General features: G+C 37.4%; 1 pseudogene; it reads left to right on the forward strand.

Annotated features, from left to right (window-relative positions):
* Window positions 1–11,687: 11,687 nt before the first annotated feature.
* Window positions 11,688–23,608, forward strand: part of LOC148581218 (uncharacterized) — a 47,649-nt pseudogene continuing 35,728 nt past the window's right edge.

A 23,608-nucleotide genomic window follows, 5' to 3' on the forward strand; every position in this document is an offset into this window, starting at 1 on the left:
AATAGTTAATAAGGAAAACAGGTTAGTAACGCCTTACTTTTGGTACGATCATGACGTACCGAAAGTTGGGTCGTTACACCCTACGTGCGCACATCCCCAAGAGTTATTCACATACATATTCATCCATTCATCATCTCATTGGGGGAATTATCCGGAAAGTTAAAGTATCCGGACACATCTTGCAACGAAAGGTCAACATAGTATCGAGTCTTGACCTGGTGCAAGTGGGGGCAAGCCACTGCATCTACCCAAGAAAACTCGTATCTTAGATATTTAAATGCACATGCCATTTAGATTTTTAGATTATATTTCATCAATATCATCATCGCCATCAATCATATCTCATTCGGCATTATCAATGCCTCATTAATTCAATTATTCACTTTGCAAATCTCCTTCAATATCAATTTAACTCCCTTTATATGTTCGCTCTTATTCCGAAGCCTAAAAACTAGCTATCAACCTTAAACAAGGGTTACAGAGGTGAAAAAGCAGGCTGGATAGGCTAAAACAGTTGAAAACAGCATTTCTTGAAAAACAGGATATTCGTGTGTATGCATGGCTAGTGCGTACGCATGAACCCCTTTTTGTACGTACACGCGAAACACGAACGAAAAAGGTTCATCTCTGAAAGGCAAGTTGTGAGTGCACATGGGTCATGCATACGCATGACCTTGTTTTTTGTACATACGCATGGTATGTGCACAACACGCGCACAAGGCTCTTTCACTTCTGTAACATACATCATGCGTACACATGACTTCAATTTTCTACAACTTCTGCAGAATTTAGTTTTTAACCCTAAACTTCAAACGCGCATAAGTTTTTCATTGAAAATCATTTTTCGTCCGTTCTTCAAACATTATAAACTACTCAGACCCAAGTTTTAATTAAGACAACTTCCACAAAATTTGAGGATCCGAGATCCAAGTTTTATCTAATTACGCAAACACTCATTTTTAACCAATTCAACAATTTAAATCAATCAAAACTACTCCCTTACCATTTTTTTTAAGCCTTCCAAACATTCATTCGTCAATTCTTAACTATTACAAGCCTAATCTAACCAATTCCAATTCATTTATCACATTCATTATCAAGCAAACCATGACCAAAACCATACTCCAATTCAATCCAATTTTCCAATTCAATTCTCATAAAAAAATCAATATCAACAATCCACCACTAACTCAATTCCATAATTTTACCACCAAATAGATCATACATACATATACATATACATATATTCATTTACTAACCACATCAATCAACCAATTCATACCATTCAAACCTATCTCAAGGGCAACTAGCCTAAGTTTCACACATTATATATTATCTACCAGAAATCAAAATCATAGCTTGGCCGATTTCTCCCAAGCTCAAAACACCACAATTCAAGCTTCCAAGATTCCCAATCAAATCCAATAAGTTTCAGCCACTAAAGCTTTATTCCAAGTACTCCAATTCACCAATTTAACTCCAATCAACAAGAAATTCAATCTAGTTCATACAATTTATCACAAATCAATACTAGGGTTCATGGTAGAACGAATCCCTACACTTTCGTACTATTGTACCAGCAAGTGAACTGGGTCGTCTAAGTAATACCTGAGCGAGTTAGGATCGATCCCACGAGGATTGTTGTTTGAAGCAAGCTATGGTTATCTTGCAGGTCTTAGTCAGGTAGATAAGAAGGTTTATATGTTTTCATTCATAAAGAGAAACTATTTAATGGAGGAATAAAGAAAAAGAGGTAGAAAATACTGATAGGAATAGGGTTAAGGATTGAAATTTCTTTGTCTTTCTGAATTAACTCCAGTACTACTGTCTTCTTTGCTTGTGAATGATCTTCTTCTATGGCAGGCTATATGTGATCAATGCCATGGGCCGTGGTCATTGATCTCCTCTGCTATAGATTAAACGCCATTGGCCGTGGTCATCTAATCTGACAAAGGGTGAAGCGCATAGCAGTCCATTCTCTTGGCGATCCTACTCAAAACGCCACAGACAAGGTCGAATCTTCTGGATCAGACGATGCTGCTTCTTAAGATTTTAGCATATACCACGGAGACCCTAATCTCCTTGGAAATCGGCTGAACTGGTGTCTCGAGAAGTCCCCAACGAAGTTGTGGATTAGCCGTCTGAGAGATGCATAAACATAGTTGTTGGCTCGTGCTTTCGAGTCACGTATTCACACGAACCCAAGTAGACGCAGGTGTTTGTCAGGCACGTTCATCTTAATGTGATGAACATAGCTAATTGGTTAGATCATCCTATTCACCATGATGAAGATCGGATTATACATCTTAGAGATAGATCAAACACGGATCGAAGAAGAAACAATAGTACTTTTATTAATTCATAGGACTCAGCAGGGCTCCTCCCCTCAACCTAGGAGGTTTAAAAACTCATACTGATAGTAAAACGTGTATAATGTTGAATGGTGTCTAAGAATGTGATCAAAGGTCGAATTACATAAACATAATCCCTTAAATACTAAATAAATGACTAGTAAGGGTAAAACAGTCTATCTAGTGCTAAAATTCACTTCTGGGGCCTACTTAGTGAGTGTTTGGGCTGAGCTTGATGAGATCCACGTGCTATGAGGTCTCTTGGGCATGGAACGCCAGCTAGGGGGTCCTCTTTGGGCGTTTGTACATTGGTCTCTACTCTTTGGGCGCTGGACACCTGGAAGGGAGCAAGTAGCTGGCGTTGGACGCCAGTTTTGGGCCTTCTAATCCGAAGTAAAGTATAAACTATTATATATTTCTGGAAAGCTCTGGAGGTCAACTTTCCATAGCCATTGAGAACGCTCCATTTAGACTTTTGTAGCTCCATAAAATCTCTTCCGAGTGTAGGTAGGTCAGATCCGGACAGCATCTACAGTGCTTTCTCTATCTCTGAATCAGACTCTTGCTCCAGCTCCTCAATTTCAGCCAGAAATACCTGAAATTGTACAAAAACATAAAAACTCATAGTATAATTCAAAAATGTAAATTTAACACTAAAACCTATAAAAACTTAATAAAAGCTAAATAAAAACTACTAAAAACTATATGAAAGTGATGCCAAAAAGCGTATAAAATATGCGCTCATCACAACACCAAACTTAAACTCTTGCTTGTCCCCAAGAAACTAAAAACACAGTAGGATAAAAAGAAAATTAAGATACAATAAATTTCAAAGTTTCAAATGAAGCTTAGTTACAATCAGATGAGCAGGACTTAGCAACTTTTTGCTTCTGAATAGTTTTGGCATCTCACTATCCATTGAAACTCAGAGATGTTGGCATCTTTAGGAACTTAGAATCCAGATGATATTATTGACTTTTCTAGTTAAACTTATTTTGATTCTTGAACACAGCTTTCAGAGTCTTGGTCATGACCCTAAGCACCTTGTTTTCCAGTATTACCACCGGATACAATAATGCCACAGACACTTTAACTGGGTGAACCTTTTCAGATTGTGACTAAGCTTTTCTAGAGTCCCCAGATAGAGGTGTCCAGAGTTCTTAAGCACACTCTTTTTACTTTGGACCACGACTTTAACCACTCAGTCTCAAGCTTTTCACTTGACACCTTCACGCTACAAGCACATGGTTAGGGACAGCTTGGTTTAGCCGCTTAGGCCAGAATTTTATTCCTTTGGGCCCTCCTATCCATTAAAGGGTTACTCACTTTTTCAATCTACCCTCCTTTTCCTGCATTTTTGGACAGTAATGGATTTTTCTGCTTTTTATTATTATTTTTTTGCCATTTTTCTTTCTTTTTTGTATGCATATAATTTTTTTTCTTTTGCAACATGCTTTTTCTTTTGCTGCTTTTTCTTGCTTCAAGAATCAATTTTCAAGTTTTTTAGATTATCAATAATATTTTTTCTTTTTTCTTATTCTTTCAAGAGCCAACATTCTAAAATTTTAACTTCAAATATGCACTGTTTAATCATACATTCAGAAAACTAAAGCAAATGACATCACATCAACATAATTGAACTACTCTTATTTTAAACTTGAAATTCATGCATCTCTCAATTCTTTATAGAAAGTTTTATTTAAGCAAGGTGAGAGATATATGGAATATTTTACAACTTAAAGACATCAATGCAAAATGATCATGCAACTAGAACAAGAAAACAGATAAATAAATAGATAGAAAATAGAAAAAAAATAGGAAAGGGGTGTAAAAGAGAACGAATCCACCTTTAAGGGCGGCGTCTAGTGCTCTTCCTTGAGGATCCAATTTGATGCTTGATCTCTTCTATGTCATCCTTTTGCCTTTGTTACTCTTTCCTCATAGCCCTTTGGTCTTCCCTTATGCCTCTTTGGTCTTCTCTTATTTCATTGAGGGTGGTGGCATGTCCTTGATGCTCTATCCTCAATTACTCCATGTTAGTGCTTAATTCTCCAAGAGAAGTTTGCCATTGATCCCAGTAGCTTTGGGGAGGAAAATACATCCCTTGAGACATCTCAGGAATCTCATGATGAGGCGGATTCACAGGCTCTTGTGCATGCTCTCTGGTTTGCTCCATCCGCTTCTTAGTGATGGGCTTATCCTCCCCAATAGAGACATCTCCATTTATGAAAATTCTAGCTGAATTGCATAGATGACAGATGAGGTGTGGGAATGCCAACCTGGCATTGGTGTGAGGCTTCTCAGCTACCTTGTACAATTCTTGAGGAATCACCTCATGTACTTCCACTTCAGTTCCAATCATAATGCAATAGATCATGATGGCTCTTCAATAGTCACTTCTGACCGATTGCTAGTAAGGATGATGGATCTTTGGATGAATTCCAACCATCCTCTAGCTATGGGTTTTAGGTCAACCCTTCTTAGTTGAATGGGTGACGAACGGATTTCTTCTAGTAAAGAATTTCACAAAAGTAATCACGTTGTAAGTATAGTTTCTAAACCAACAATAATCCTTTCGTACAAAAACTTGTTTGTCACTAAAGCAAACCATATAAAAATAAACCGAAGTATTTAAACCTCAGATCGTCTCTCAAGGAATTGCCGGAAGGTGTATTTATTATTGGTTATGAGATTGTATCTTTTTGGTTTTTTTGAAATAAGAAAACAAGAAAAAGTAAATGATAATAAAAATCAAATGATAAAGAGGTCTTGGCAAGGTATGAGAATTAGACGTCCTATCCTAGTTATCCTTATCAATTGTGATGAGAATTGTTCATTACTCCCACTTAGTTAACCCTTACTAAATAAAGGAAAGTCAAGTGGACGAATCAATTTGATTCCTCAAGTCCTAGTCAACTCCTAAGGAAAGACTAGCTTTAGATGGATCCAAATCAACCAGTAACTTTCAATTAACAATCAACAAAGAAGTTTGATAACTCAAGCATCTCCAATTAATCAATTCAAGCTAAGAATGTAAAAAGCTAAATTAAAATCATAAATATGAAATACCTCAAATTGCATTAAATAAAGAAATGAAATCTAACATGGAGTTCATAAACTAAATTATCAACATAAAGTAATCAACAAGGAAAAGAAATAAACTAGAATGCTAGAACAATTAAAAGTAGAAGAGAAACTAAATTAAAGGAACATTGAACCTGGAATTGAGAAGAAATAAACCTAAAACTAAGAGAAATCCTAAAACATAGAGAGAGGAAAGAGCCTCTCTCTCTAGAAACTACAGCTAAAACCTAAAATTATGTGAATGAAAGTTGTGTGTTGAGTCTCTGCTTGTCCCCTGGCATTAGTCTGTGTTTCTGGGCCGAAAACTGTATCCAAACTCAGCCCAAAATTGCCCCCATCATTTTTTGTGATTTCTGTAGGTAGCGCATGTCACCCGTACGCGTCAGTCATGCGTACGCATCGATTGACAAAAATCCTGGTCACGCATACGCGTCAGGTACGCTCACGCGTCATCGTGCAAACTCCAATTCACGCGTACGCATCAGGTATGCGCACGCGTCGATCCTTGCTGGTTGTCTCCTTTATTTCTTGTGTTCATTCCATTTTTGCAAGCTTCCTTTCTATTCTCTAGGCCATTCCTGCCCCATAAAGCCTGACAACACTTAACGCACAGATCACAGCATCGAATGGTAATGAGAGAGGATTAATAATTAACAATTTTAAGGCCAAAGAAGCATGTTTTCAATCATAGCACAGAATTAGGAAGGAAAATGTAAAGCATGCAAAATATATGAATAAGTGTGAGTTTAGTGGATAAAATTCACTCAATTAAGTACAAAATACACCACGAAATAATGGTGCATCAATGGGCTTGCCTTGGGAATCCCTTTTTCCACTGTGCTCCTTCCATGCAGATATCAGAGAGTACTTGATCCAATCTCTTATCAAAGTTGACTCTCCTAGTGTAAGGATGTGGATCTTCTTGCAATAGAGGTAAGTTGAACGCCAAACTCACACTTTCTAGGCTGAAATCTAAGATTCTTCCTCGGACCATTGTGATCCAATTCCTTGGATTTGGGTTCACACTAGTGTTATGGTTTTTAGTAACCCATGCATTAGCATAGAACTCTTGCACCATGAGAATCCCAACATCCTGAATGGGATTAGTTAGGACTTCTCAACCTCTTCTCTGGATCTCTCTTTGGATTTCCGGATACTCATTCTTCTTGAGCATGAAAGAGACCTTAGGGATCACTTTCTTCTCGGCCACTACTACATAGAAGTGATCTTGGTGGACTTTGGTAATGAATCTTTCCATCTCCTAAGATTCAGAGGGATTGGTTATTGCCTTTCCTAAACCCTAAACCCTAAACCCTAAACCTCTTTCTAGAGGAGTCTCCAACCTTGGGTGCCATGAATGGTGATGAGTGGATAATTTATACCCTTTTTGGCATTGTTTTTACATAGTTTTTAGTATGTTTTAGTTAATTTTTATTATATTTTTATTAGTTTTTATTCAAAAATCACATTTATGGACTTTACTATGAGTTTGTGTGTTTTTCTATGATTTTAGGTATTTTCTGGCTGAAATTGAGGGACTTGAGCAAAAATCTGATTCAGAGGCTGAAAAAGGACTGCAGATGCTGTTGGATTCTGACCCTACTGCACTCGAAATGGATTTTCTGTAGTTACAGAATCCCAATTGGCACGCTCTCAATTGCGTTGGAAAGTAAACATCCTGGGCTTTCCAGTAATATTTAATAGTCCATACTTTGCCCGAGATTTGATGGCCCAAACTGGCGTCCAAAGACAGCCTAAAACATCTTGGCGTAAAATGCCCAAACTGGCACCAAAGCTGGCGTTTAACTCTAGGAACAGCCTATGCACGTGTAAATCTCAATGCTCAGCCCAAGAACACACCAAGTGGGCCCTGGAAGTGGATTTCTACACTATCTGCACTTAGTTACTCATTTTCTGTAACCCTATGTTACTAGTTTAGTATAAAAACTACTTTTAGAGATTTATTTTATGTCTTTTTGACCATCTTTGGAATATCTTTTGATCACTTTGATCTTGGAGACCATTGTTCACGTTTGGAGAGGCTGGCCATTCGGCCATGCCTAGACCTCTTTTCACTTATGTATTTTCTACGGTGGAGTTTCTACACCCCATAGATTAAGGTGTGGAGCTCTGCTGTTCTTCATGAATTAATGCAATTACTACTGTTTTCTATTCAATTCACGCCTACTTCTTCTCCAAGATATACTCTCGTACTTAATTCAGTTAAGTCAGAATGAAGGGGTGACCAGTGACAATCACCCAATCTTCGTTACTCGCTTAGCCAAGATCGCGTGCCTAACAACCACAAAGCGGTCTACATGATGTTCAACATAGTCATTGGACGACAGCCGGAGTATATTCTCTTGGATATCTAATACACGGACCGAGTCCGTGAGATTAGTATCTTCGTGGTATAGGCTAGAATTATTGGCAGCCATTCCTGGGATCCGGAAAGTCTAAACCTTGTCTTTGGTATTTTGAGTAGGATCCGGGAAGGGATGTCTGTGATGAGCTTCAAACCTGCAAATGTTGGGCGCTAGTGATAGTGTGCAAAAGGATCAATGGATTCTATTCCGACGCTAGCGGTCTGATAGATGATTAGCCATGCGGTAACTGTACCTGGTATTTTTCATCCGAGACGAGAAATCCGACAGTTGATTAGCCATGCAGAAACCGTAGAGGACCATTTTCACTAAGAGGATTCTACAGCTTGCCATGGAAGGAGGTAACGCATGGTTAGAAGAAGGCAATAGGAAAGCAGAGATTCAGAAGCAACAAAGCATCTCCAGACGCTTATCTAAAATTTCCACCAGTGAATTACATAAGTCACTCAATCTTATTTTATGTTTTATTTATATTTTAATTATCAAAACCTTATAACCATTTGAATCCGCCTGACTGAGATTTACAAGAATGACCATAGCTTATTTCAAGCTGACAATCTCCGTGGGATCGACCCTTACTCACGTAAGGTTTATTACTTGGACGACCCAGTGCACTTGCTGGTTAGTTGTGCAGAGATGTGAAAAGTGTGAATCAAGGTTTCTGTGCACCAAGTTTTTGGCGCCGTTGCCGGGGATTGTTCGAGTTTGGACAACTAACGGTTTATCTTGTTGCTTAGATTAGGTAATTTTATTTTATGTTTAAGCTTTTTTTATTTTCGAAAAAAATTACAAAAAAATATATATTTTATTTTCGAAAAATTCATAAAAATTTTCAAAAAAAATTTTCTTCTGAATTTTTAAGAATGAATTTTAGAGTTTCATAAGATATGTTGAATCCTAGCTGGCTGTTAAGCCATGTATAATTTTTTTTGGACCGAGGTTTTCACTTATCATTGCAGGAGCTTTTGATTCCCATTAATTTGGCTGTTGTATGTAATGCTCTGCTAAAGCTTGGCTGGCTATTTGGTCATGTCTAATCTTTTGGACCGAAGCTTTCACATAAAGCTTGGCTGGCTATTTAGCCATGTCTAAATTTTTGGACCGAAGCTTTAGACTAACATTGCATGATTCCTGGAATTCTTATTAAAAATTTTGAGTTTTTTATTTTTCTTTTCCAAAATAATTTTCGAAAAAATATACAAAAAAAATTTAATAAAACCAAAAAAAATTTGTGTTCTTTGTTTGAGTTTAGTGTCAAATTTTAAGTTTGGTGTCAATTGCATCTTTTTAATTTTTCTTTAAATTTTCGAAAATTCATCATGTGTTCTTCATGATCTTCAAATTGTTCTTGATGATTTTCCTTGTTTGATTTTTAATTTTTCTTGTTTTGTGTCTTTTCTTGTTTTTCTTGTGCATTTTCGAATTATTAGTGTCTAAAGTTTAAAAATTTCTAAGTTTGGTGTCTTGCATGTCTTTCTTTTCTTAAAAATTTTTAAAAATATGTTCTTGATGTTCATCATGATCTTCAAAGTGTTCTTGGTATTCATCTTGACATTTAAAGTGTTCTTGCATGTATTATTTGTTTTGATCTTAATTTCTTATGTTTTGTGTCATTGTTGTGTTTTTCTCTTTCTTCATTAATTCAAAAAAATCAAAAATAATATCTTTCCCTTATTTTACTCATAAATTTCGAAATTTTGGATTGATTTAGTCATAAATTTTCAAAATTTGGTTGTTTCTTGTTAGTCAAGTCAAAATTTCAATTTAAAAATTCTATCTTTTCAAATATTTTTAAAAATCAAATCTTTTTCATTTTTCTTCTTAATATTTTCGAAAATTTTAAAATTGATCAAAATATTTTTCTTATTTTTACTTCATATTTTCGAAATTATTACTAACATTTAGTGTTTTGATTCAAAAAAATTTTCAAGTTATTACTTGCCTATTAAGAAAGGATCAATCTTTAAATTCTAGAATCATATCTTTAAGTTTCTTGTTAGTCAAGTAATCAACTTTAATTTCAAAAATCAAATCTTTTTAATTTCCTTTTCAAATCTTTTTCAAAATGAATTTCAATCATATCTTTTTCAAAATTTAATTTCAAAATCTTTTTCTAACTTCTTATCTCTTCAAAATTGATTTTCAAATCTTTTTCAATTAACTACTTGACTTTTTGTTTGTTTTACTATTTCTTATCTTTTTCAAAATCACCTAACTACTTTTCTCTCTCTTATTTTCGAAAATCACTAACCACTTTTTCAAAACTCTTTTTAATTAACTAATTGCTTTAAATTCTAATTTTATTTTATTTCTCTTTTTAATATTCGAATTCTAACTCAAAATTAAAATAAAAACAAAAACATTTTTCTATTTTAAATTAATATTCGAATTTCTTCTCTCTCTCATCTCTTTCTATTTATTCTATTTATTTACTAACACTTCTCTTCTTCTTAAAATTCGAACCCTCTCCCTCTCTCTGTGTTCGAATTCTTCTCCTCCCTTCTTCATTCTATTTTTTCTATTCTTCTACTCACATAAAGGAATCTCTATACTGTGACATAGAGGATTCCTCTTCTTCTCTGTTCTCTTCTTTTTCATATGAGCAGGAGCAAGGATAAGAACATTCTTGTTGAAGCTGATCCTGAACCTGAAAGGACTCTAAAGAGGAAGTTAAGAGAAGCTAAAGCACAAAACTCTGGAGAGGACCTAACAGAAATTTTCGAAAAAGAAGAAGACATGGCAGCCGAAAATAACAACAATGGTGGAGATGCAAGGAAGATGCTTGGTGACTTTACTGCACCCACTTCTGACTTCTATAGCAGAAGTATCTCAATTCCTGCAATTAGAGCAAACAATTTTGAGCTTAAGCCTCAATTAGTTTCTCTAATGCAGCAGAATTGCAAGTTTCATGGACTTCCATTGGAAGATCCTCATTAGTTCTTAGCTGAATTCTTGCAAATCTGTGATACTGTTAAGGCCAATGGGGTTAATCCTGAGGTCTACAGACTTATTCTTTTCCCCTTTGTTGTAAGAGACAGAGGTAGGACATGGTTGGACTCACAACCTAAAGAAAGCCTGAACTCTTGGGAAAAGTTGGTCAATGCTTTCTTGGCCAAATTCTTTCCACCTCAAAAGTTGAGAAAGCTTAGAGTAGAAGTCCAAACCTTCAGACAGAAGGAAGGTGAATCCCTTTATGAAGCTTGGAAAAGATACAAGCAATTGATCAGAAGGTGTCCTTCTGACATACTTTCAGAATGGAGCATCTTATGTATATTCTATGATGGTCTGTCTGAATTGTCCAAGATGTCATTGGATCACTCTGCTGGTGGATCTCTTTATCTGAAGAAGATGCCTACAGAAGCCCAGAAACTCATTAAAATGGTTGCAAATAACCAGTTCATGTATACTTCTGAAAGAAATCCTGTGAATAAAGGGACAACTCAGAAGAAATGAGTTCTTGAGATTGATACTCTGAATGCCATATTGGCTCGGAAAAAAATATTGACTCAGCAAGTCTATGATTTCTCAGAATCTGACTGGAATGCAAGCTGCATCCGGCAATACTAAAGAAGCTTCCTCTGAAGAAGAAGCTTATGACCCTGAGATTCCTACAATGGAAGAGGTGAATTATATGGGAGAATTCTACGGAAACACTTACAATCCTTCGTGGAGAAATCATCCAAATTTCTCATGGAAGGATCAACAGAAGCCTAATCAAGGCTTCAATAATAATAATGGTGGGAGAAATAGGTTTGGCAATAGCAAGCCTTTTCCATCATCTTCTGAGCAACAGATAGAGAATTCTAAGCAGAGCCTCTCTGACTTAGCAACCATAGTCTCTGATCTATCTAAGACCACTCTCAGTTTCATGACTGAAATAAGGTCCTCAATTAGAAATTTAGAGGCACAAGTGGGTCAACTGAGTAAAAGAGTTACTAAAATCCCTCCTAGTACTCTCCCAAGCAATACTGAAGAGAATCCAAAAAGAGAGTGCAAGGCCATCAATATAACCAACATGGTCGAACCTATAGAAGAGGAAAAGGCAGTAATTTCCAATGAGGAAGACCTCAATGGACGTCCACTGACCCCTAAGGAGTTCCCCATTGAGGAACCAAAGGAATCTGAGACTCATATAGAGACCATAGAGATTCTACTGAACTTACTATTGCCATTCATGAGCTCTGATGAGTATTCTTCCTCTGAAGAAGATGAAGATATTATTAAAGAACAAGTTGCTCAATATCTAGGAGCAATCATAAAGCTTAATGCCAAGTTATTTGGTAATGAGACCTAGGAGGATGAACCTCCATTGCTCATCAATGAACTGAATACCTTGGTTCAACAGAAATTACCTCAGAAGAAACTGGATCCCGAAAAGTTCTTAATACCTTGCATCATAGGCACCATGACCTTTAAGAAGGCTCTGTGTGACCTTGGGTCAAGTATAAACCTCATGCCACTCTCTGTAATGGAAAAACTAGGGATCTTTGAGGTACAAGCTGCAAGAATCTCACTAGAGATGACAGATAATTCAAGGAAACAGGCTTATGGACTTGTAGAAGATGTCTTAGTAAAGGTTGAAGGCATTTACATCCCTGCTGATTTTATAATCCTAGACACTGGGAAGGATGAAGATGAATCCATCATCTTTGGAAGACCCTTCCTAGCCACAGCAAGAGCTGTGATTGATGTGGATAGAGGAGAGCTAGTCCTGCAACTGAATGAGGACCACCTTGTGTTTAAGGCTCAAGGATCTTCTTCTGTAACCATGGAGAGGAAGCATGAAAAGCTTCTCTCAGTACAGAGTCAAACAGAGCCCCACACTCAACTTCTAAGTTTGGTGTTGGGAGGCCATTATCAAGCTCTGAATCTTTGTGAAGCTCTCTAAGAGCTCACTGTCAAGCTATTGACATTAAAGAAGCTCTTATTGGGAGGCATCCCAATGTTATTTAATTATATTTATTTGTATTTAATTGTTATTCTATATTTTCTTTATGTTGATGATCATGTGAAGTCATAAAAATAGCTGCAGAAATAAAGCAAAATGAAAAATAGCACCAAAAATAAAACACCCTAGAGGACAGGCTTACTGGCGTTTAAACGGCAGTAAGGATAGCAGAATGGGCGTTTAACGCCCATCCTGGCAGCATTCTGGGTGTTAAACGCCAGAATAGGGTGTCTGGCGTCTGGCTGGCATTAAACGCCAGAAAAGGGCAGCAGACTGGCGTTTAACGCCAGAAAAGGGAAGCAGACTGGCGTTTAACGCCAGGAAAGATAGCAGAGCTGGCGTTTAATGCCAGAATTGGCACACAGAGGGCGTTTGAACGCCAAAATGGTGCAGGGAGCAGAATTTTTTGACACCTCAGGATCTGTGGACCCCACAGGATCCCCATCTACCCCACCTCTTCTTTTCTCCTCTTCACACCTTTCCACAACACTCTTCCCCAAATACCCTTGACCAATCCCATCAATAACTCTCCCTAAATACCCTTCACCTATCAAATCTTACCCTCTTCTCCATAATCTCTTCACCACTCACATCCATCCATCATAAAACCCCACCTACCCCACCATTCAAATTCAAACCATTCCCCTCCCAAACCTAACCCTTCATGACCGAATTCCCTCTCTCCCTTACCCTATAAATACCCCTCCTCACTACCTTCAATTTCACACATCATACACACTTCTTTCCCCCTTGGCCGAACCACTCACCTTCCTCCATCTCCTCCATTTCTTCTTTTTCTACTCCTTTCTTTCTTCTTTTGCTCGAGGACGAGCAAACCTTTTAAGTTTGGTATGGAAAAAGCTAAGCTTTATTTTGTTTTTCCATAACCATCAATGGCACCTAAGGCCGGAGAAACCTCTAAAAAGAGGAAAGAGAAGGCAATAGCTTCCACCTCCAAGTCATGGGAGATGGAGAGATTCATCTCAAAGGTCCATTAAGATCACTTCTATGAAGTTGTGGCCAAGAAAAAGGTGATCTCCGAGGTCCCCTTCAAGCTCAAAAAGAGTGAATATCTGGAGATCCGACATGAGATTCAAAGAAGAGGTTGGAAAACTCTCAACAACCTAATCCAACAAGTCAGAATCTTAATGGTTCAAGAGTTCTATGCTAATGCATGGATCACTAGGAACCATGATCAAAGTGTGAACCCGAACCCAAAGAATTGGATCACAATGGTTCAGGGGAATTACTTGGATTTTAGTCCGAAAAATGTGAGGTTGGCATTCAACTTGCCAATGATGCAAGGAGATCCTCACCCTTTCACTAGAAGGGTCAACTTTGATCAAAGGTTAGACCAAGTCCTCATGGACATCTGTGTAGAAGGAGCTCAATGGAAGAGAGACTCAAGAGGCAAGCTGGTTCAACTAAGAAGGCTTGACCTTAAACCCGTGGCTAGGGGATGGTTGGAGTTCATCCAACATTCTATCATTCCCACTAGCAACTGGTCTAAAGTTACAATAGACCGGGCTATCATGATCCATAGCATCATGAATGGAGAGGAAGTAGAAGTTCATGAGATCATATCCCTAGAACTCTACAAGGTGGCGGACAAGCCCTCCACTTTGGCAAGGTTAGCCTTCCCTCATTTCATTTGTACCCTATGCAATTCAGCTGGAATTGTCATAGAGGAAGACATCCTCATTGAAGGAGACAAGCCCATCACTAAGAAGAAGATGGAGCAAACAAGAGAGCCCACTCATGAACCTCAACAAGATCATGAGGAAGTTCCTCATCTAGAAATCCCTGAGATGCCTCAAGGGATGCATTTTCCTCTACAAAACTATTGGGAGCAAAGCAACACCTCCTTAGGAGAATTGAGTTCCAACATGGGACAACTAAGGATGGAACACCAAGAGCATTCCATCCTCCTCCATGAAATTAGAGAATACCAAAGAGCCATGAGGGAGGAGCAACAAAGGCAAGGAAGAGACATAGAAGAGCTCAAGCACTCCATAAGATCTTCAAGAGGAAGAACTAGCCGCCATCACTAAGGTGGACCCGTTCTTTAATTTTCTTGTTCTTGTTTTTTCTATTTTTCAAAAATTATGCTTTATGTTTTGTCTATGTTTGTGTCTTTATTACATGATCATTAATGTCTAGTGTCTATGTCTTAAAGCTATGAATGTCCTATGAATCCTTCACCTTTCTTAAATGAAAAATGTTTTTAATTGCAAAAGAACAAGAAGTGCATGATTTCGAATTCTATCTTGAAATTAGTTTAATTATTTTGATGTGGTGGCAATACTTTTTGTTTTCTAAATGAATGCTTGAACAGTGCATATTTTTGAATTTGTTGTTTATGAATGTTAAAATTGTTGGCTCTTGAAAGAATAAAAAAAAAGAGAAATGTTATTGATAATCTGAAAAATCATAAAATTGATTCTTGAAGCAAGAAAAAGCAGTGAATGGACAAAGCTTGCGAAAAAAATATGAAAAAAAAAATAAGAAAAAGAAAAAGCAAGCAGAAAAAGCCAATAACCGTTTAAACCAAAAGACAAGGGTGAAGAGGATCCAAGGCTTTGAGCATTAATGGATAGGAGGGCCCACAAGAATAAAATCCTGGCCTAAGCGGCTAAACCAAGCTGTCCCTAACCATGTGCTTGAGGCGTGAATGTGTCAAGTGAAAAGCTTGAGACTGGGCGGTTAAAGTCGTGGTCCAAAGCAAAAAGAGTGTGCTTAAGAGCTCTGGGCACCTCTAACTGGGGACTCTAGCAAAGCTGAGTCACAATCTGAAAAGGTTCACCCAGTTATGTGTCTGTGGCATTTATGTATCCAGCGTTAATACTGGAAAACAAAATGCTTAGGGTCATGGCCAAGACTCATAAAGTAGCTGTGTTCAAGAATCAACATACTGAACTAAGAGAATCAATAACACTATCTGAATTCTGAGTTCCTATAGATGCCAATCATTCTGAACTTCAAAGGATAAAGTGAGATGCCAAAACTGTTCAGAAGCAAAAAGGCTACAAGTCCCGCTCATCTAATTGGAACTAAGTTCGTTGATAAGTTTGGAATTTATTGTATTTTCTCTTCTTTTTATCCTATTTTGTTTTCAGTTGCTTGGGGAGAAGCAACAATTTAAGTTTGGTGTTGTGATGAGCAGATAATTTATACCCTTTTTGGCATTGTTTTTACATAGTTTTTAGTATATTTTAGTTAATTTTTATTATATTTTTATTAATTTTTATTCAAAAATCACATTTCTAGACTTTACTATGAGTTTGTGTATTTTTCTGTGATTTCAGGTATTTTCTGGCTGAAATTGAGGGACCTGAGCAAAAATCTTATTCAGAGGCTGAAAAAGGACTACAGATGCTGTTGGATTCTGACCCTGCTGCACTCAAAATGGATTTTCTAGAGTTAAAGAAGCCCAATTGGTGCGCTCTTAATTGTGTTGGAAAGTAGACATCCTGGGCTTTCCATCAATATATAATAGTTCATACTTTTCCCGAGATTTGATGGCCCAAACTGGCGTCTAAAGGCAGCCTAAAACATCTTGGCGTAAAACGCCCAAACTGGCACCAGAATTGGAGTTAAACGCCCAAACTGGCACCAAAGCTGGCGTTTAACTCTAGGAACAGCCTATGCACGTGTAAAGCTCAATGCTCAGCCCAATCACACACCAAGTGGGCCCTGGAAGTGGATTTCTGCACTATCTGCACTTAGTTACTCATTTTCTGTAACCCTAGGTTACTAGTTTAGTATAAAAACTACTTTTAGAGATTTATTTTACGTCTTGTTGACCACCTTTGGAATATCTTTTGATCACTTTGATCTTGGAGACCATTGTTCACGTTTGGAGAGGTGATAAACCCCGATTTATGGGTTTATCTTGTGCTTATTTTAGGAGATTTTATCACCTTTTCCCACATTTATTCAATGAAATAGCATGGTTTTCTAATTCTCCCTTGAATTGAGCTTAAGTGTAAAAACATGCTTTTTAAGCCCTTAAATTGATGATTTTAATTCACTTTAATTCCATTCGCTGCCTTGATGTGTTTGTTGAGTGATTTCAGGTTCATAAGGCAAGTATTGGATGGAAGAAATGAGGAGAAAAGCATACAAAGTGGAAAATGCATGAAGAAACAAAGATTGGAAAAGCATCAATGGGCGCGCACGCATACAAGGCACACACGCGCTGAAGTGATTTCGCATAGAGACGCGCACGCGTACATGCCGCGTACGCGCGGGTGAAGAAACAGCCAATCGACGCGCACGCACACACGGCGCGTACGCGCCGATACTTGCACGTGGCCCACTTAAAGGCAAAACGCTGGAAGCGATTTCTGAGCTGCCTAGGCCCAATTTCAACTTGTTTCTGAGTGTATTTCATGCAGAATTGAAGTCCAAGCAAAGGGGGAGCAATTAGTTAGTCAACAAGAGCCTTTAGTTAGTTTTCTAGAGAGAGAAGCTCCCTCTTCTCTCTAGAATTAGGTTAGGATTAGGTTAATTTTTCTTAGATCTTGAATTAATTACTTGATTTCATCTTGTTTCTTCTACAATTTCTCATTTCTACATCTTGATTTTCTTAGTTGTAGTGTTAATTTCCCTCTTTGCTTTCTTTTGTGATGATGAACTCATGTTGGATTTGGTTTACATTTAATGCAATTTGATGTTGATATTTCTTTTATTGATGAATTAAGTTGTTGATTTACTTTTCTTGCAATTATTAGTTGTTAGATTTATCATTCTTGCACTTTTACCATGCTTTCCTTTATTACCCACCAAGTGTTTGACAAAATGCTTGGTTGGGCTTTAGAGTAAACTTTGAGCATTCCTGGCTTGGAAGGAGTAATTAGGCAATCTTAAGTCATGAAAACCCAACCTATGTTAGTGATCTAGAATTGTTAGTTAATATCATTTCCATTTACTCTAACCCTTACTAATCCAATTGGTGAGTTGATTAGGATGTTTGGATTGAGATTAGCTAATCTTGTTGGACTTTCTCTCATGGAAGATAACCTATATCTTCTTCCATCATTGGGGATGACGTAATAAGATAAATTCTTGTTAAGCATTACTATGATTAATGACTAGGATGGAAAGCCTATGATCTCAACCCTTGCCATGAATGTCTCTTTTTACTTATTGCTTTTCTTAATTTTGCTTCCTCTAATCGCTTGCTTGATTTACCTTTTCTTGTTCCTTTTATCAACTAACCCCCATACCCCTTCATATCCAATAATTTACCACTTCATCGCTATCCTTGTGAGATGACCCGGAGTCTAAATACTTCGGTTAATTCTTATTTGGGGTTTGTACTTGTGACAAAACCATATTTTTAATTTGATGTGGGAGTTGTTTGTTGGTTTAGAGCTATGCTCACAACGAAGTAATTCCTTTCTTTTGGAAGAAAATCTAGAGCGACAACAATTTTTGTATCAAGAGGCTGGCCATTTGGCCATGCCTAGACCTCTTTTCACTTATGTATTTTCTACGGTGAAGTTTCTACACCCCATAGATTAAGGTATGGAGCTCTGCTGTTCTTCATGAATTAATGCAATTACTACTGTTTTCTATTCAATTCACGCCTACTTCTTCTCCAAGATATACTCTCGTACTTAATTCAGTTAAGTCAGAATAAAGGGGTGACCAGTGACAATCACCCAATCTTCGTTACTCGCTTAGCCAAGATCGCGTGCCTGACAACCACAAAGCGGTCTACATGATGTTCAACGTAGTCATTGGACGACAGCCGGAGTATATTCTCTTGGATATCTAATACACGGACCGAGTCAGTGAGATTAGTATCTTCGTGGTATAGGCTAGAATTATTGGCAGCCATTCCTGGGATCTGGAAAGTCTAAACCTTGTCTGTGGTATTCCGAGTAGGATCCGGGAAGGAATGACTGTGACGAGCTTCAAACCTGCGAATGTTGGGTGCAAGTGACAGTGTGCAAAAGGATCAATGGATTCTATTCTGACGCTAGCAGGAACCGACAGATGATTAGCCATGCGGTAGCTGTACCTGGTATTTTTCATCCGAGACGAGAAATTCGACAGTTGATTAGCCGTGCAGAAACCGTAGAGGACCATTTTCACTGAGAGGATCCTACAGCTTGCCATGGAAGGAGGTAACGTGTGGTTGGAAGAAGGCAATAGGAAAGCAGAGATTCAGAAGCAACAAAGCATCTCCAGACGCTTATCTGAAATTCCCACCAGTGAATTACATAAGTCACTCTATCTTATTTTATGTTTTATTTATATTTTAATTATCAAAACCTTATAACCATTTGAATCTACCTGACTGAGATTTAGAAGAATCACCATAGCTTGCTTCAAGCCGACAATCTCCGTGGGATCGACCCTTACTTACGTAAGGTTTATTACTTGGACAACCCAGTGCACTTGCTGGTTAGTTATGCGGAGATGTGAAAAGTGTGAATCACGATTTCCGTGCACCAAATGGTAATGGAAAGAAAAAAAGCAATGCTTTTCCCATACCAAACTTAAAACTTTGCTCGTCCTCGAGCAAAATTAAAGAAAGGAGAAGAATGGAGTAGAAGAAGAAGAAAATAAAAGGATAAAGAGGGAGAGAGAGGGCTCGGCCTTGTGGGTTATGAGTGGTGTGTGTATGAAGGGTTATGAAGTGGGGTATTTATAGGAAAGAGGTAGGGTTAGGTTCGGCCATAGGGTGGGTTTTGGGTAGGAAATTTGATTTTGAAGTGTGTGGGGGTTAGTGGTAGTTATGATGGTTTGGAGAAATGAAATGGATGTGATTAGGCTAGGGTTTCTAGAAAAGTGTGTATGGGAAAGTGTGAAAGTAAGTGGGGTAGGTAGGGTAGGTGAAGATGCTGTGGGACCCACAGGTCCTGAGAGGCTAGAGAATCCAGATTCCCTACTTCTCTGCACTGGCGTTTGAACACCCAAAGGCTGCTCCCTGTCTGGCGTTCAACGGCAGCAATGCTGCCCATGATGGGTGTTGAACACCCAGTGAGGGCTTCCTCAATGGCGTTCAACTTTGTCACTCCATCCAGAGTGCTCTGTTTTCATTACTGTGAAATTCTGTCTCTTGACTGATGTATATGATCATGACTCTAACAACTGAAAGAAAAACAAAATGAAAGAAAATAAATATGGTTTAGTAAGGTTGGGTTGCCTTCCAACAAGCGCTCTTTTAACGTCACTAGCTTGACCTTTAGCTCCTTACGGAGGTGAGTATGGGCTCAAATTTTCACCCCCTTGCAGTGAATCTTCTTCCTGTCCTCTCATGAATGAGCTCTACATGCTCTAGAGATAGGACACGACTCACTGTGTGTGGTAAGACTGGCTTCTTAGTGAAGACAACTCTCATGCCAGGTGAGAGGCCTTCAGTTGGAACTTTCTTGTCCCTCCAGCCTTTAGGTACTTTCTTTTTAGTACCTTTGTGCTTAGAGCTTGTTGATGGCTGCCCAAAACCAAACTTAGAATTGATGTCTGGGGGATCGGTAAAGCTTTGCACAGAAAGAAAGGGTTGGAACACAAGGTGTTGCACAGTTGTCTCTTTCTTATCAGAGGGAGAATTGGGATTGGACATCTTGAATAAGATATAGTCCTCTCCTAATTGGAAAACTATTTCTCCCTTAGCTACATTAATCAAGGGTTTTGCAGTAGCTAAGAAGGGTCTTCCAAGGATGACACAGTCATCCTCATCCTCTCCAATATCCAAGACTATGAAATTTGCAGGGATGTAGTAATTTTCAACTTTTACCAAGACATCCTCTACTAAGCCATATGGCTTCTTCATTGTCTTGTCTGCCATCTCTAGTGAGATGTTGGCAGCTTTCACCTCAATGATGCACAGCTTCTCCATTACAGAGAGTGGCATGAGGTTAATGCTTGACCCTAGGTCACACAGAGCTTTTTCAAAGGTCATGGTACCTATGGTGCAATGAATCAGAAAGTGTCCAGGATCTAGAAGCTTCTGAGGTAGTTCTTGCTGAACCAAAGCATGGAGTTCTTTGGTGAGCAGTGGAGGTTCTTCCTCTAGAGACTTTGTACCAAATATATTGGTATTCAGCTTCATTAGAGGTCCTAGGAAACGAGCAACTTGCTCTTCCCTAGCGTCTTTGATAAACCACTATTTCATGGTTTACCTTGTGCTCAATTGAGTGGTTTTTATCAACTCTTTACCCACTTATTCATACTATTCGCATGTTTTACATTTTCCTTCCTGATTTTGTGCTATGATTGAAAACATGCTTCTTTAGCCTTTAAATTACTAACTTTAATCCTCTCTTATTATCATTCGATGCCGTGATATGTGTGTTAAGTGATTTCAGAGATTACAGGGCAAGAATGGTTTGGAAGATGGAAAGGAAGCATGCAAAAGTGGAAGGAATACAAGAAGTTGAAGGAACTGCAAAGCTATCAACCTGACCCTCTCACACTAAAACGGTCATAACTTGAGCTACAGAGGTCCAAACGATGCGGTTCTAGCTGCGTTGCAAAGCTAACGTCTGGGGCTTCGATTTGATATATAATATGCCATAGTTGCCCTGACGCTAGGTGACACAAACGCGTGTTCTACGCGGACACATCGCAGTGACAAAAATCAGCATAGCAGATTTCTTCTCCAGTGATTTTTGGGCTGTTTTTGACCCAGTTTTCGGCCCAGAAAACACAGATTAAAGGCTATAAAGTGAGAGAATCCATTCATTCATAATTATCAGCTCATAATTCATAGTTTTTAGTTTTAGATGTAGTTTTTAGAGAGAGAGGTTCTCTCCTCTCTCTTAGGATTTAGGATTAGGATTTCTCTTAATTTTAGGATTACTTCTCTTCAAGTACAGGTTTAATATTCCTTTAATTTATTTTCCATTTTTATTTATTACTTTAATTATTATTTATCTTTTCAACTTGACTTATACTACATTCATGTTATGATTTTCTTATTTAATACACATTATTGAGGTATTTCAGATTTAAGATTGCTTTGCTTTATTTATATTGATACTTTTAATTTAATTTAGATATTTTCTTCCTTTTGGCTTTGGTTAAGTAATTGGTAATGCTTGAGTTGTCAAATAAAGCAGTGGTTGAAATTAGGAGTTGTTGATTAATTTGTACTCCAATAACTCTAGTCTTTCCATAGGGATTGACTAGGACCTGAGGATCAAACTAATTAGTCCACTTGACTTCCCTTTCCTTAGCAAGGGTTAACTAAGTGGGATTAAAACCCAATTCTCATCATATCTGATAAGGATATCTAGGACAGGACTTCCAAATTCTTATACCTTGCCAAGAGATTTTATTATTATTAATTTATTTTTCTTGTCATTTAAATTACCTGTTCCTTATTTTAAAAACCAAAAATTCTACCTTTTCCATAGCTAATAATAAGTCATACTTCCCTGCAATTCCTTGAGAAGACGACCCGAGGTTTAAATACTCGGTTATCAATTTTACTGGGTTTGCTTAAGTGACAAACAAAACTTTTGTAAGAAAGGAATTGTTGTCGGTCTAGAAGCTATACTTACAACGCGGTTATATTTTTGTGAAAATTCTAGATCGCGTGAGAGTTACGTTCTTCAAAATGGCGCCGTTGCCGGGGAATTGCAAACGTGTGCCTTATTATTGGTTATTGTAAATATTTGCTTTTTACTTGTTTATTTGTTTTTATTTTTCTTTTTATTTTTTTTTCGTAAATTAAGAGGTTATTGGTTTTTATTTAGTTATTAAAAAAAATTTTAAAAATTTGTTCTTGGTGTTCATTTTGATCTTCAAGTTGTTCTTCATGTTCATCTTGACCTTCAAGTTGTTCTTAGTTGTTTTCTTCGTTTTGATCTAAAAATTTTAAGTTTAGTGTCATTTTATTATTTTTCTCTTTCCTCATTTAATTCAAAAAAATATCTTTTCTCTTTATTTGAATTGAATTTTCGAAATTTGCAAAAAAAAAAAAATCAGATTTTTATTTTAAAATTTTTATCTTATCTTATCTTAGTTTTAAATTTCAAAGTTCAAATCTTTTTCAAAAATCATATCTTTTTCAAAATCTTATCTTATCTTATTTCAAAATCAAATTTCAAATTTCAATTAAATTCCAAAATTCAAATTTCAAATTTCAAATTTCAAATCTCAAAATTCAACATTCAAAATTCAAAATTCAAAATTCAAAATTCAAAATTCAAAATTCAAAATTCAAAATTCAAAATTTAAAATTCAAAATTCAAAATTTAATTTTTAAATTCAAAATTTAAATTTCAATAACCTTTTAATTTAAATTTGTTTTTATTTTCGTTTTTAATTTTTATTTGCTATTATGAGTTCTCACCCCCATCGCTTTGAGTTTGGTCCCAATGCTATTGCAAGGAATGGAAATTATAACAGGAACATGCGTCAAAGTCAAAACAATCAGAGATGGAAGGAGCCACGAGGATCTGATCAACCCTTTCGGCAATATCACCTTCCAAGATACCATGGACAACGACCATCCTACAATGCATGCCAAGACAATAGATATGGTGGACCCCCTTGTAGTTACCAGAAAGCTCCATCATATGCCAATGAACCACCTCCTCAAAATAGCTTTGGACCACCATACTCACAAGCCCCTTTTCACCATTCACCTCCATATGACCCTAACCCTCAACCACCATACCAACCACCTTATGAGCCAAATGAACCGTACATAGAACCACCCACATTCCAACACAATTACTCTCATGAACCACCACCTCAATATACACCATCTCCTTATCATTATCAAGATGAACCACCTTCCTACCATGAACCCTTTCTCCCAACAAATAAACCCTCCTATCCACCCCAAACCTCCATGGAGAAAGCACTTATCGATCTAA

This window comes from Arachis ipaensis, chromosome B10 (assembly GCF_059453495.1).
Source record: "Arachis ipaensis isolate K30076 ecotype BB chromosome B10, ASM5945349v1, whole genome shotgun sequence".
NCBI lineage: Eukaryota > Viridiplantae > Streptophyta > Magnoliopsida > Fabales > Fabaceae > Arachis > Arachis ipaensis.